The 15,250-nt window shown below is 38.9% G+C and overlaps 1 protein-coding gene across 6 annotated transcripts in view; it reads left to right on the forward strand.

Annotated features, from left to right (window-relative positions):
• Positions 1-15,250, forward strand: part of CNTN1 (contactin 1) — a 209,817-nt gene that overhangs the window by 83,860 nt on the left and 110,707 nt on the right. The window contains exon 1 of one of the 6 annotated variants that reach the window (XM_030258300.4): positions 998-1,387. The exons of 3 other annotated variants lie outside the window; for them this stretch is intronic. The gene's annotated coding sequence lies outside the window, so the exon portion shown is untranslated. Of the gene's footprint in view, positions 1-997; positions 1,388-15,250 lie in introns of those variants that run through there. 2 more of the 6 variants (XM_030258289.4, XM_030258294.4) reach the window with 2 other exon arrangements.

Raw genomic sequence — 15,250 nt, forward strand, 5'->3', positions numbered from 1 at the left:
TCACACACACAGTGCTGTTTGGCAACACCAGGGTAATCAAAGATCCTCGTTATTTTATTTTTAAATACTGCTTTGGAGTTTCACCTCAGTCATGACTTTATTTTCCTTTTGTCCATCTTTTTCTTATGAAACAGTGGCACTTTTGGTTTTTGTGTGTATGGGAGGAGAAGCACGTGGCAGTCAGAGATAGGGTACGCCCAGAGGCTGAAGACAGGGTTGATATACTCTTAATGAAGCTTATTTAAATGGCAGGGGTGCAGGAGAAAGGAGTGTAGTGAAAAGGCTGGAAGATGGTCAGATCTGTGGGAAGTAGAAACTCTGGAACATGTTTTAATTGGTCTGGCAGATACAAATTATGTGCTTTGTGCTAGATAAAAATTATGTATCTATGCAGATAGAATATAATATATGCACTCTAATAAAAGGATTCAAGGGAGAACGGACTTGTTTCCTGGTAGAAACATGGTTCAAGTGTGTATGGGATAAAGAATATGGCATGGGGTAGAAAGCTTTTACATCTACCCTTCGCTTTCAGAGGTTCACTGTGCTTTGAACATTGGGTTAGGAAAACATACTTGCTTCTCATGCTGCACAGAGTCAAAGGAGTCTGCAGAGAATAGAGACTTCAAATAAAATGCTCAGATAACATGGCATTTTTTGGAGGTCAAAGAAACGCAGAGTCCAGATTAAGCACTCTGCAATATGTTAATGACATGCTATGTATGTTGGAGTTATATTTGAGTGCTGCAGGGGAAAGCCTGTGTCTGCATCCTGTTTTGGACAGAATATTGTTTGTTGCAGCACAGCAATTGCCCAGCCCCAATCGTTTTAGCGATGAGCTGATCAATACCCCATTACTGGATGTAACAGTTGCTGCAGGAAGTGCACAGAAAATTTTAATGCATGAATTATGCATGATGTCCTCATTCTTTAGTCTCAGAGCATAGTGACAGAAATTGTAAAGATGACTTGGATAGTTTCTTGCATAAAGTGACTGCAGTGAAATGCTTCATATTTTCATGCACACAAGCAGCATTGAGTGGGACGGCCTATTTAAGAAGATATAAATCCCCGAGCTTACAGCACAGAATGCTTGATTTGAAAGCACTGCAGCCATATACAGAGCCAGTTTTTGTGCTGTCTAAACCTGCTTTCTACTGAAGGTTGGCTGAGGGATGCTAATGGCTGTGCTCTGCTCTGAGGTCACAGTTTGAAGTGGGCTTTTTTTTTGTTGTGTGTTTTTTTTTTTTTTCCCTGTAATTTGCTTTCTGCCGCAGGAGAGGATCTGCAAAGTTTATTGGTTTAACCATCCTTATATTTTTTTCAAATATGCAAACTTGGAATAGTTACTATGCACAAAAGGACAAGAAGGAATTTGCCATCTAAGGTAAAAAGGGATATTTTTTATTTGTGGATTTCAGTGCAATAGAGGGAATATGCTGAGACAGGATTATGATGATGCAGTGTGGTTACATTGACTCAGATACCTGGGCTGGAATGCAGAGTCAGGATTCTCAGATGGATATAACTGCAGAGATCCTACTTGTCTGAATATATTTAAATGGTTGTTTAAATGTTGCTGAGACTAAACACTGTGTTTGAATCCTGCAGTTCGTTTGAGAATGTACATTTCTGATCAATTTTTGTCTGCTATAGATGACTGTGTTGTGGGGAGGGGCAGGACAGTCTCCGAGGTGATCAATATAATAACATGATCTGTTTCATTAGAGATCCTAACTGAATAATGACAATGAAATTTCATTGACCATTTTTCCTCTTTCTGTACATTTTCTGTAACATTTGCAAGCTACAGTAAAATGTGTGCCAGGAAAATGCATTCCAGAATCTGTTGCTTTTCTGTCTTGTAAATAATGAAGATGATAATACCGTTACATTTTGGATAAAAATCTGGGCTTTCATTCAGTGAATAGACAAGCCTGTCCTTACTGTCCTTCAGAAAACTATGTACTTTTAGAAATTTTACATATAAGTACAGCTATTTCTAATTATGGAACTTGCTGGAAAGTAAAAAAAATTAAAAGCAGTCTACCTTTCTTTAATTTGACAATTTTAGATATATTTAAGAAAATTGTCTAATATAGATGTACAGTAAAGATACCACATTTTAAAAGAAGTTAAGTTAAATTAATTATTTAATTAAAATTATTTACCACAGTAAATGCTGAAAATTTCTAGATCATATTTTTTGCACTTGTAGATTTTAATATTTTGGAAAAAGAAGTACAAATGCTTTTAGCTTCTGCAGTAACTTGAAGATGTACTCATACTTTCAAAGAGGTATATTGTCAGGGAGCATTGAGAAACAGCTGGTTTAATAAACCTGAAACCTGTTTTCCTGTGTGATCTCAAAGACCGAGGTATTGCCAGTAAGCATTACAAGCATTCACAGCAGGATTCTACTCTTCCTTGGGTAAATGCCTTTTTGTTTTGAGTTGACATTGTTATTTTACATTTGCATCAAATAACACCTAATGGGCCAGTTTTGGATCCCTGAGTCCTTATGCCACTTTTCCACAGAAACACATACGGAGCCCTGTCTCAGTGAACAGTGTGCTTCTGCTTGTTAATTACCAAATACTCAGCTGGAAGAACGCTGTACCCGAGATCAGGCATTGTTGGTATTGCCCGAGCGAAACCAAGCGATCACCGGGCAGTTTGGAACCCGCCGTGCTGGCTGGGAGCGCATTTCTTGTGCAGGGATGCGCTCACCTGCTGACGCCCGGGGTGGCCCTTTCCCCACCCGCCGTGCCGAACCGGGCCGTGCCGTGCCGAACCGGGCCGTGCCGTGCCGAACCGGGCCGGGCCGTGCCGAACCGGGCCGGGCCGTGCCGGCCGCTCGCCCAGCGGCGCGGGCAGGCCCGGCTGGCGGGCAGGGCGGTGCTGGGCCCGGGGCGCCTGCGGGATGCTGAGTCACAGCCGGGCTGGGAGGGGCTCGCCCGCCTCCCGCAGCGGCCGCGGCTGCGAGGTCCAGCCTGGGGAAGAGCAGGCCTAGAGGGGAGAGAGAGGGTTACAAATCCCGCCTGGCAAAGCCTGGATCTGGCGTGTGCCGAATGCCAGCACATCGCTAGGCGTGCGAGCGCGGGCACGGCAGCGACAGCAGGGAGGAGCTCTCATGATGCTTACAAGGAAGATGTGTACGATAGCTGGCTGCTCGCAAAGATGCTCGTCAGTCCTCATTTGCCGTGGAGAATTTACTCTATTTTCCCTGCTTCTGCCATGAAATATTACCTGAAATGCGTAATTTGAATATTAAGCAGGCTTTCGACTGTGAAAACAGATGTAAAAATGAGAATAACAGCAGAAAAAAACTTCCTAAATTCCTTTCATTCCATTAATTAGGTAATACCTAACTTCGGTTTTCATGGAAACTAAGTAAATTAATGGAAATGTATTTCTGTGAGAGAGAATTTCACATGTGTGCAGTTAAGGGTTGCACATTCAAATACTGAATTTGGAACAGATGTGATTTACTGAATATGGCTCAGCTGTTGCAGTGCTTTGCTACTATATTGAGATGTATCAGTGACTGAACATTGCGTTCTTTGGCTGCCATAAATAAAAAAAATCACAGCCATAATCACGGTGACATGGATCTTACAACAACATTCTCATTTTTTTCCACATTGAAGGTGAGCTACCTGAATTACCTGTTTAATGAGGAAATAGATATATTAATTAAAGGTAAAAAATTGGGAATACAAATATTGTCTAAAAAATAATGGCTGGGTTTCCAACACATTTGAGAGAGGTATCCAGGGCCCATTGAAATTGCCTAGGGACCACGATTGTTAGTCGCTTTGGCTATTTTCAGAGGAGCATACATAAATATTTTAGTCACTACAGAGCAAACTGCCTGAATGAAGAGAGGAAAGCAAAGGCAGCCCAGCAACTATTTACTGTTAATGTAGGTAATTTGAGGAAGAACAGATTTTTGGTGGTGGTGTTTTTGTCTACAATCTCCTCAGATAACTGGGTAATTACATAATTTAAAATAACAATAAGTAATCCATGATGCTGTTCAGAGGAAAGGGTCAAGAACAGACAATATTGCAAGCATCTTATTAGTAAGGGATATTGTTAGGAAAAAGAAAAGCAGAAAAGTAGACGAAGTGTCCATTAATAACATGTTTGAATATTGTCTTTGTTTTTCTCATTATAAAGCCAAAGATTCAATTATAGTGCTTGGGTTTCTCAAACTGCAACTAAGCAAATTTTAACTGACTTAGACTTAATTCTGGAAAATTGTCTTTTGATAAATACGTTTACAGTCAGAGAATTGATGCATGCTACCAAATGTTATTGATTTTGTTCTTGCTCTGAGCTGTAGAGCAGATCCCTTCAGTTAGTAACTGAAGGGATGATTAGTAGAAAAATCAGGAGCTTTAAGAGCTGATGCTTAAGCATCAGGTGAACTCTAATGAACATAGATCATTCTCACTCCCTGTTGCAGTAAAGTAGCATTGTCATACTGCTGAGTTATGGCCTTATGATAAGTAAAAGGAAAGTTTTTTTCTTCTACTTGATATTGGTTTTCATTTGTTCCTATAAAGAGAAATCAGATGAGAAATTAATGCAAATTAGAGAAATTAATAACAGGAATTACTGCATAGTAAATGATCATACAGTTGGTATTGTTCCAAAAGTGGCAAAATACTAGATGAGCTGTAAATAAATGTTTCAGCATGTACCTTTGGAAGCAGAAGCATGCTTCTAAATTATTCATAACACATTGATTTTTTTTTTCCTGTAATTCACTGTATTGTATAATGTTATTAGTCATTTATGTATTTTTACATTTTATCCCATGGTTGCGAAGTAATCACTGAGAATATGAGCTTGCTTTTGAATGATTAAATAGGTCTTCAGACCCTTAACAATTAGCAATTGCATAAAACAATTTAAAGTGCATAACATATGGATACCTTACCAGTGCTTATCACCAGAAAAATATGTCTGTATATAATACCTGCTTGTTCAAGAAGTCTGTTCCCTAAGTACAAATTTTTCAGTAGTAACTGAGAATAGGCAAATTTTCCTTCTGTTAACATCTTCCTGTAGATAAAATTAAATGGATGACAGAGTTGAGTTAAACTTACCTGTAGCACCAAAAACTCATTTGATTTAGCTGAGCAGGAAGAGAACCAAACTTTTCTATCTAATTTGCTGAAGACATTGTTCACAGTATAGTAATATTTCAGTATATTGAAAAATAAGGTCTTTAGTCTCTTAGGATAAAGTGGTGAGAGAAGCCTGTGTCATAGGATTTCTACTGGTAGCATTTTTACTAAAAAAAATCTGGCACACTAAAGATTACTTTATAAAAATAATTACTCAGCTGCCTGTTGGGCTGGAGGCTATAAGTTCATTGATTAATGTAGGTCAGTGAAATTAGAATTTTTCAGCTGAGATTCTTGAGCTACATTGTTCTTTTTATTTTAAAAATGGGTTCAGTATTTGAAAACTTGGTCTGTTATGGGTACAGTAAAGTGCAAAGGACTGGAGGAACAGTACAGCAGAAAATAAAGTAGTCGTAGACAGCAAAATCTGTTCCACAAGGTTTGATGTTGGAAGCAGGTATACTACATAACGGCAGCAAAATTTGCAGACCTTGCAGCATAGGGAGTTCAAACACAGGCCATTCTTCTGGGTGCTGGAATATGGCTTAACCACAGCGTTTGTTCCTGTTCAGTAACCAATCTCCCATCCTGAGTCCTTCTTCAAAGGCATGGGAGTGAGGATCTTATTCATTAGATGTGAGGCTATTCCCACTGCACCCTGTTACAGGATGAAATAGATTACCCTTGGGATGTTTGCTTCTGTGTGGAGAAACCCAGCAGACTGTAAAAGGGTTATTGCTGGTCTTGACATCAGATAAATGCCACCAGTTTGACATTTTTGTGTCACAAGAATTCATACTTGTTACTGACCAGAAAATAGTGTTAGAAATTAAATATAAAATTTCATTGGATTAATTGATGGAAATGAAAAACTGTTATTAATCATACCTATATAGGTCTGGTAATGATGTTCACTTTGATATCCCAGCAGACATTTAGGCAAAGTTTAGGCCATATTTTCTCATAAGAAAACACTGACATCTGAAAAAGAATTGAGTCTTTTAACTCATTAGACAGGCAAAATAATGAGCTTACATGTTAGACACCATCATCAGAAGGTGCTTGGAAATTTCAGGACCTTGTATTCAGCCTGTGACAGATTCTAGTTTATGCTCTGCAGTGAAGGTGGAACTGTTTTATGGACCAAAATATGTACCCAGCAGTAGGGCTGGAACCAGACTCTTCCTGAATTTGCTCTTGATTTAAGTTTCCAGGTTTGGAAGACTGGGCTTCTTTGAAAATGCTGTTAGTTGGGGATGAGTGGGATTTCACAGCTGCAGGGAATGATTGCAGAGTGGTCACAAATTTGGCTAGTCTTTGTCTTCCTCCTGGGGCAGAGCATGCTGTTCCCTTGTGCTATTTGATGAAAATATTTCAGGGACATCCTTAGGGAGAAGTCTCAGCCGGGAAACACCAAGAGCTGTGAGCTGCAAACTGGCAGACAGCTTTCTCTTGCCAAATAGGACAGAAGTATCAGAAGGATTTCTGCTTTTACTTTTTTTTTTTTTACTTCTTTTAGAAAACCTTTATCTTAGAGTAACTTGAGTCCTTTCTGCTGTATTCACGTGTAGTTTAATGGGAATGAAATCAGTAGAAGGTTCCATTGCTGCTGCTTCTGCAGTCTTTTAGTGTGATGGAGAAGGAAGAGGGTTTTAGGATAGGAAAGGGGAAGCCATGCAAGGAAAAGCAGGACCTCCAGATTCCCTCACTTATCAAGGTGGTCTTTTTGGAGTGATTGGAAGATAATTTAGATTGACCTAGTGTTTGAAGCTCTCATAATGAGCAGTTTTGTTCTCTGAATACAGTGATGGCTGTTTAGTCACAGCTTTGCCAACTTCTCATAATGATTTAGTATAGGGTGTTCTCCAACTTAAATGATTCTATGAATCTAATATCACAAATGAGGAGTACATGAATTACTGATAGCATTGATTGGTATTGATCAGATATTTCATTATGCAGAATTACATTTGTACAAATTTTGATTTGTCCAGGGAACAAAATCATCTCCTTTATGATGTGTCAATCAGGCACTTCAAAACAAAGCTCAATATGAATGGAAGCAATAGCATAAAAATGTAAGCTCCTCTGCTTCCCTGCACTGGGATTCATGGGGCTTAATATCAGCTGACAGTGGCAGCCTCAACACAACACAGTGCTGGTTTCCTACCACAGCTAAGATTTCAGGCAACCACATTGTCCATGGAGGCTGTAAGCCAAGCCTAGGAGCTGCATCTGAACTTGTTATGAATTACATGTAGCTCAGGATCTTCACATTGGCTACGACTGCCAACACTGATCTTCTGATCTCTTGCCTGTAGCAACATCATACTTTGGGACTTACACAGTTTTTTGTGGTTTTTTTTTTCATGGAAAGGAAGAAAATTTGGGATGTTAACCTGCACAAATAAGTGCTTTTTTAATCTTAAGACAGAAAGACATCCCAAACTGGCCTTACTTTATTTGTGACGGTAATGTAGCATTGTATTAATCATAGCTGCATTTATAGAATTAGTTCTGCACTTCTTTTCATTACTGATTTTTACTCCACTCAAAATGGTGGAAACTACTGGAAAATAGTTATAGAGTTGTTCTACTATTGCAGAAAAAAAAAAAATAATAGTTTTGCTATTTACTGGGTTCAAATGCTTTGTCTTTACCAGAACTGAACATTGCAGTGGAAATAGAAGTGTTCCCCCCTTTATTTTTTGGAACTACTGGCCTGATTTTTCCTTCCCCCCCACCCCCCCCCCCACCCCGATTTGAAGCATCCTGGGGTTTGAAATGTATATCTAGGGATGGAAAGGGGGCATTTGTGCTGCTAGAGTTAGAGAAATGCTTGTTAGTTATTAGTCTTCTTACAGGCTAAAGAATAAGGTGCTATACAAGCCAAAGGTGTGTGAGTTGCAGTGGTAGCAGGTGGGTTTTTTTCCTCTTTTATACCACCCTAACTAGAGGAGCACTTGGTGCTTCCCAGCACACTATGTGTGTGTGGAGTTCCTTTAATCTGTTGAGACAGCCTGCTGTAGGCATTGAAGCATGTTCAGCAGAGCCAACGTGCCAGGAGAAAAACCAGTACATCAGTCCCTGCTGAGCTTCTCTCCTTCCTTTCTCCTCCTCTCAACTCCCCATCCTAGAGGGGAGTTGAGAGCTAACATCTCTTTCTGCTCTGTGTCCTCTGCTCCCTTTTTCCAGGGGTCTTGTAGTGGGAACACCACAGACCCCAAAGCACCCCAAGCAACTGTGCTGGGGCACATCATCCTCCCTTTTGATCCTTAAGCATAAGCTCTTCCTCCTCTTACTCGGCAGCTTCAACACAGGAGGAAAGTGTGTTACCCCTCCTCTCTCTCTGTCCTCCTAGCCTGCATAGCTGCTCTGAAATCTACAGGCAGCTTTCCCGTTGGACAACTTAGACTTTGCAAATTAATAATTTGACACCAATGATGTATGATACTCTCCTGTGCATTTGCTCTTCATGGTTTTAGTAGTAAGAAGCATGAAAAAATCCAGAAAGAGAAATTCATCATTTGGTCTATTTTTAGCATCCCAAGGGTTCCACATGTGCTGTATGAAATTGTAGTTTATTGATTAATTCACTAAATAGGCAAGAAGAGTTCTCATCCTGATGGCAGTGCACAAGCAGCTGCAGCCCACAACACAGCTTCAGAATTGAGACAAGCTGCCATGTGCTGTGCTATGGAGGTTCTGGGCAGTAGAGCTGTCCATGTGCAGCTGATCACAGGCACTGGGATGCTGCCAAACTCCTCAGGACCTTCTGGGTTATGCCATGAGCCAGAACTACAGGCCAAAATTAGGAGGTTACTATCCCTGGTATTGGTGATAGTTTCTTCAGAGGATCTGTACCTTCTGTCACTTATTGGTACATTTACAGAGCAGGGTCATCTTTGATTTTGAGGTTAGCATTTTGGATTTTTTGTTTGGTTTTTTTTTAATGCCTTGTTTGCTATAATCTTATGGAGTAACTAATTAAAAATCCTTCTAGACATTGTATGTTCTATAAAACAAAGGCATGTTCACACATGAAGTCAGATAAAGTAAACCAGTCCAAATCCAAATAGACACAGACACATTTGGGTGTGAAAGTACTACTTACATATACTGCAGGAGCTATAGTGAAGCTATATCTAGGATCACATAGTTAGAAGACAGAAACATTCTTCCCCTCGACATTTCCTTTGAATCTCCATTTGAGGCACATTTAAAAATAAAACAGACTACCTTAATTTTCACCTGGAATCTAGTCATTACTGAGATAACTCTTTAAAGAAGGAGATGCCAAACAATTGAGTACATCTGGCACGAAATATAGACCCTGTCATCTGTTTTTTCTATTAGATCTGCCTGGGCTACAGCAACCAGAAATCCATTGGTAGGCTGGTAACAATCCAGACCATGAATATTTTTTTAAATGGGCTTTTGCTGAGAAAAAAGAGAACCATTACTTTCCAGAGTCTGGTAAAAAACCTTTGCCAAGGGCTTCATCCAAGTAAGCATTTAGTAGTATTCAGAAAACTGGTAGTGTTGGTTATTTTGCTGCCATTGTTCCTAGAGAGCATCTTTACCTGTCTGAGACACCCGGGACTAGCTTGTCACGCAGGATGTTTTGGGTGAGAGTGGATACAGTTCAGATTTTTTGGGGAGCATAATGCAAGACCGTGAGGAGGGCTGTACTGGACCAGACCTAATCCAGCATCCTAGCTTGAACAGTCACTAACAACAAATGCTTCCCTTGTTTTACCTGCCAGCTTCCAGCCTTCAGCTACTCAGTGAATCCCCGATCCAGAGCCAGCTGGTGGTTGTTCAGTAGTCTCTGATTAACCTGTCCACCAGGAATTTGTTTAATCTCTTTTTGAACTGGTTGTTCTGTTCAAATGCTCAGAAAAGCATTCTCATGACACCTCTCTTGCACTCATAATATGTTCTTGTTTTCAGTCCAGTGGGAGTTTAGAAAACTTTGTCAAAACTACCTCAAACAGGGAAAGTATGAAGATAAAAGATTTTAAAACCAGAAATATGTGCTTTCTCAGAGAAACTTCATTCTCCTAAGTACTACAATGTGTTTTGGATACTATAATGTGCTTCCTCTTTGTTCCCCACAGTGCAGATGAGTGCTGTGCATTAGTACTTTTCAAGGTGACTCTAGTTTTTCTCTTTTACTGTATCTCTGCTGTGCCTGCAGAAATTTTGCAGGTGACTTTGTTTTCCTAGTTCTGTCATGCATCTTACCATGAATTATAGAATTCCTTATAATGTCGGTTATTTTTAATAGAGACTGGAGGAGAAGAAAAAGAGAAGCAAATGTGTGCTGCTCATTTCTATACTTTCCATGTTTGTTTTCTCTCTTAGCCTGAAAGAAGTTTGGATAACTGAGCCCTATATAAATGTTACTATTTTGCACTAATAATTTGTTTGTGAAATTAGGTTAAGAAGTGAAAGTTATGATGAGACTTAGAAAAAAACCTCCAGGCATCTTTCTTCAGGGGTGAAAGGAAACATTTAATGCTACACTTTCCATTTGTAGTGGCCTTCTGTGCTTAGCTTTATTTTTGTGCACATCCAAAACTTTTCATGTATATTAAATGAAATTTCAGCCACGACTTCTGATGAAAGAAGCACTTCAAATGATTGACACCAGTGGTTCTCAAATCAAATGATCAAATAGCAAAATGAGACAAGTCACTAGAGGTTGCCAGTTGTGGAATGAGACCCATTGCCTACCCAGTGGTCTGATGCTGTGAATTGAGTCATGTAGGTGCCATGTAGCTGTGCAGTGCAATCCTTCCTCCTTCCTGAGGGAGGATTTGTCATGGGGAGTAAATTCAAGGACTGGGCTCTGCTCTTGGTTGCAGTTGAAGGACAAATCAAAATGCTAAGCTCTAGTTTTATTCAAGTTCATCAAATTTAATGTGATAACAGCAATGCTTAATTCTTTACACGTTTATTAAACTTACTTATTTGGAATAAAATGCTTTAGAAACTTTATTATAATGCTTGAGGAATTCTATTTGTTACATGCAGAACCGCAGCTTTTGAAGCCTTCACTGGAAGTCTTATGACTTTACTGTACAGATGATAGCTGTGTCCTTGATTTTAGTTACTTTGTCCAGCACTGGAAGATGTCAGAACTCTTTCTGTGAATCTTCTATACATCTTTGTAAGTATTTCTTTCTGTGTGGAGCTCATCTGGCACTGGTTTCATATAACCCACTCACTGTACCTAATTATTCAGAGACATTTCTTTAGTAATGTCTATGCTGGAACATACTAGATGGAGCATATAAACCAAAGGCTTTGGTGTGAATGTTCATGGAAGCCAAAAGAACAATAAAACAAAATTTTCATTTATTCATAATAATTTATAGTAATGACTATGTAAAATAAGCAGAAGAAGTGGTGTTTTTGGGACAGCCGACTGAAGTGAGGGATTTCTAAGATGAATTGCAAGTTTGAAAGTGATGCTTAAATTTCAGGGTGTGGTTATTTCACTGACTTGATCCAATTCTTGTCCTCTCATTAACGAATACTGAGTAGTTGGATTTAAAAAAACTTCTACTCAGGTCACTTAATTTTTTTTTCAGCCACAGGACAAATACCCAATTCTGCAGGTTGCAAAGTCAGATGTGCTGTAGGGCCGCACCCCCCAGGCCTGCTGGTGGGCAGCTGTGGCCCATGGTGTGCTCTGTCAGTGAAGTGAGAGACTCTGGGAATGCCACCAGGGTCTGGAATAGCCAGAGGGACCTGAATGATGATAAGGTCAATGCCTTCTTCATTATCAAACCATATTACATGCTTGTGTATGACTTTTGAGTTAATAAAACCAAAATTCATCTTCAAATTGATCTAACATCAAAAATGTAACTAGAAATTCTCAATAGCTGAGGTGGAGAGTGGTGTGGTGTAGAGTCACAGCCATTTTTAAAGTGAATATCTTAAAAGCAAACTCTGTGAGAAAATGTGAAGCTAATTGCTTCATCTAAATTCTTCCCTATATTCCAGTAAGATTTTCTTACTGATTCAAATATATTATAAAAGGTAAAAGCAACCTAAAAATAGAAATGGATGAATGTTTTTTCTTTAATAGTTCAGAAACAGCTCAAATTAGATAACAATTGGTAATTTTACAATTATTCATATTTTGATAGCCTGGAATAAATTAAAACTTTTAAGAGTAGCTTTAAGGTTTTTCCTGCTAATTTCTATAGATAATATTCTTAATATATATATAGCATTCTTGCAGTGTAGATCTCCTTAAAATGCACTCTGCTGATTTTTATAAGTTATTTATGATGAGGCTGAGAACTTAATCCTGAACCTATTTAAAGCTTTATACCATGAGAATCACAATTTTTGCTCTTTTAATTTCTTTTGATGTATAGTTATTAGAACTTGGGCTGATTTCATATTCAGCAAGCAGTGCTCTTCTTTTTCTCCCCAGAAAGCGTGCAGGATGTGATTTATGCACTATACTTAGACATTGTCTTCTCCAGCACTTGATTTTAAAATGATGTTTAGACTGTAAATTATCTGGATATAATTTTTAAAAAGTGAAGGTGTTGAAATTAAAATTAAGTATTTTGTCTAAAGGGATCAGCAGTAAAACCACTGAAAAACTTTTTTTGTCTCGTCCAAGAAATTGTTAACTGCAAATATTGTTATTTTCTTAGCCCAAAATTTGCTACTAATGGAAGAATAGCTGTAAACCAATTAATTAACAATTCCTACTCATGACCCATCACTTAACTACTTTGCCATGGCCTATTATATAATCTAGATAAATTTTCTAATGTTATGTTAGGTTGTCCTGCATGCTTGCTATAATTAAGATAAATTAGTTCCTTAGATGTTCCACCAGATTGACTGTGTCCTTACACTTACATTGCACAACTATATTGAGAAAGCAACCCAAAATATTCAGCTGAAAGTAAAAATGTTTGAACCACTCTATTTTTTTAATCAACAGTTAATCTTAATTATTCTAAATTCTGTAGGAATTTTTTTCTGAGATATTATTTCTTGCTGTCTGCCCCTTATTGACATATGCCGGAAGTGTGTCTTATTGCTGGCTGTGGGCTGTGCAGCCAGGATGTAGAACATTTCTCCACCCATGTGCTTGCTTCCTGGACTGATCCCTCCACACTACAGTTCTCTACAAAAGGATCCAGAGGTGCAGGTTTGCCCGAGTCCTCTTGTGCCCCATCTGCCAGTTTTACTGCAGGAAGGCACAAGGTTCTCATGGTTAATCTTTCATTGTGATTATTTCAAGGATGGTGGTATTACTTTTCACTATGACATGAATAATTTCTTTAGGCCTCTCAAACCTTTGATGCACAGCAAGCTGATCTTAAAATTAACAACTCCATGTACTCAGCTGAATAGGAGGTGAGGATGGAGCTTGACACAGTGATCTGGAAAACTGCAGGTGCTTAAGAGCTCATGGTAATCAAAATCCAGAAACATAAAACATTATTGTACTCAAATTGTTCCCTGTTTACTTCTGAATTAATTTTTTGAAGATGGTTTTTGCTAGTGCTTTATTAATAATAATTTTATTTTAAAATGCATGATTGTAGAATAAGGAAAGCATGCTGTTCTTTAACTTTTCAAAAAGTTCTAAATTTTTAAGAGCAGTTGTTGGCTCTTTCTTTGGAAGGTTGTTCCAGAATCCCCCTCCTTTGATATGGGTATACATTTCATTCTATGAAAAGCCAATTAATTTTTGTAAATCTAAGCCCAGGATTAAATACTTTTCTGAAGAGATATCTGTGAAGTCTGGTTTTTGGACACCATCCCTGTTCTCTGTTCTGATGTGTTTGTGCACATTAAGTTACCTTGTATCATATGCCCAGGAGTGGAACTTCTGCTGCTTCGCTTGTGCTTTTTTTACTAACACTATGCATTAAATCAGAAACATGGAAAGAAAGTGTGCTTAGGCATGAAACCAAGCCTTTGCTTCTGTCTTGTCTCTCAGATGTAGCATCCCTGCCCTCCGGCTTTGCTGTACTGAGAGGCAGTACCCACACAGTTCCAATGTGCTCCTTCAGATGATTTGTTTTAGTGCAGCACAGCAAGTTTTGTGATTAAGACTTTTTTAAAAGTTCTCTGATTGTCCTTCTGTTCCAGCTATTCTATAGGTGCAGGGGAGCCTACAACAGAATTTGTTAGGGACAGCATATCTTTAAAGATTTTAGTTAAGAGAAGTTTTAAGGAATCTTTCACTCCCACTTCTATTTCCCAGACAAGAAGTAATTCTGCTGAAGTCCTTAACATTATATCATTATGAAACTAGCACCTCTTCTTGCCCTTGCATTTCATTCTTACAGCTCTCAGGACTTGTGAAGTCATTCATTCTAAAACACAAGCAGGGACAAGTCTAGGTTTTGTTCATTGCTCTTCTAGTACAAGGTTGTTGGGAGACCATCTGCTGCTATGCATTATCCATGATAGTCAGAGAACAACAAAATGTCTTCAAGACAGTAGTGTCAACTGGAATATTTTTTCAGGTTTAATCTGATTAGAAATCATTAAGCCACCTCATGGGACACAGGTTGTCCAGGTTTCTCTCTCCAGGTTCACTGGTGACGTTAGACGTGTACAGATGAAGAGGCATGTGTGAGCCTACTTGATGTTATCGGGACTCTGAAAGCTCATCAAGCACTTTTAGTGATGAGCAGGCAAAAATGCCTGCTGGTGGAGCCCACTCTGTGGTATTTTTGCTTTGTCACAGTTCTGGAGTCCAGAGCAGATGGTACCAGAAAGTGCACTCTGAGTCAGAAAATAATTAAACCCCTGTTGGCTGAAAATTCCTCTGGAGGCTGAGCTCTTAAAGTAGCTCCTGTCTCAGTCATTCAGAACTGAGCAAGTTTGGTCATCTTGTTTGTACTGAAATGGCATAGTGCTGGTTTTTTTTTTTTTTTTTTTTTTTTTTACCCCATTTCAATTTGCTGGACCTTTTTCAAACTTTTGAAGATTTCTGTCCAACATGAATACAATGGTGTTCTTTCTGGTGTCCAGCTTATTGAAACACTACTGTAGTTGAGTCATTAAACTCAAAGTCATCCTTTGATTGGACTGTTTGTTCAGTGAGGCTAACC

The sequence above is a fragment of the Taeniopygia guttata genome, chromosome 1A (assembly GCF_048771995.1).
Source record: "Taeniopygia guttata chromosome 1A, bTaeGut7.mat, whole genome shotgun sequence".
NCBI lineage: Eukaryota > Metazoa > Chordata > Aves > Passeriformes > Estrildidae > Taeniopygia > Taeniopygia guttata.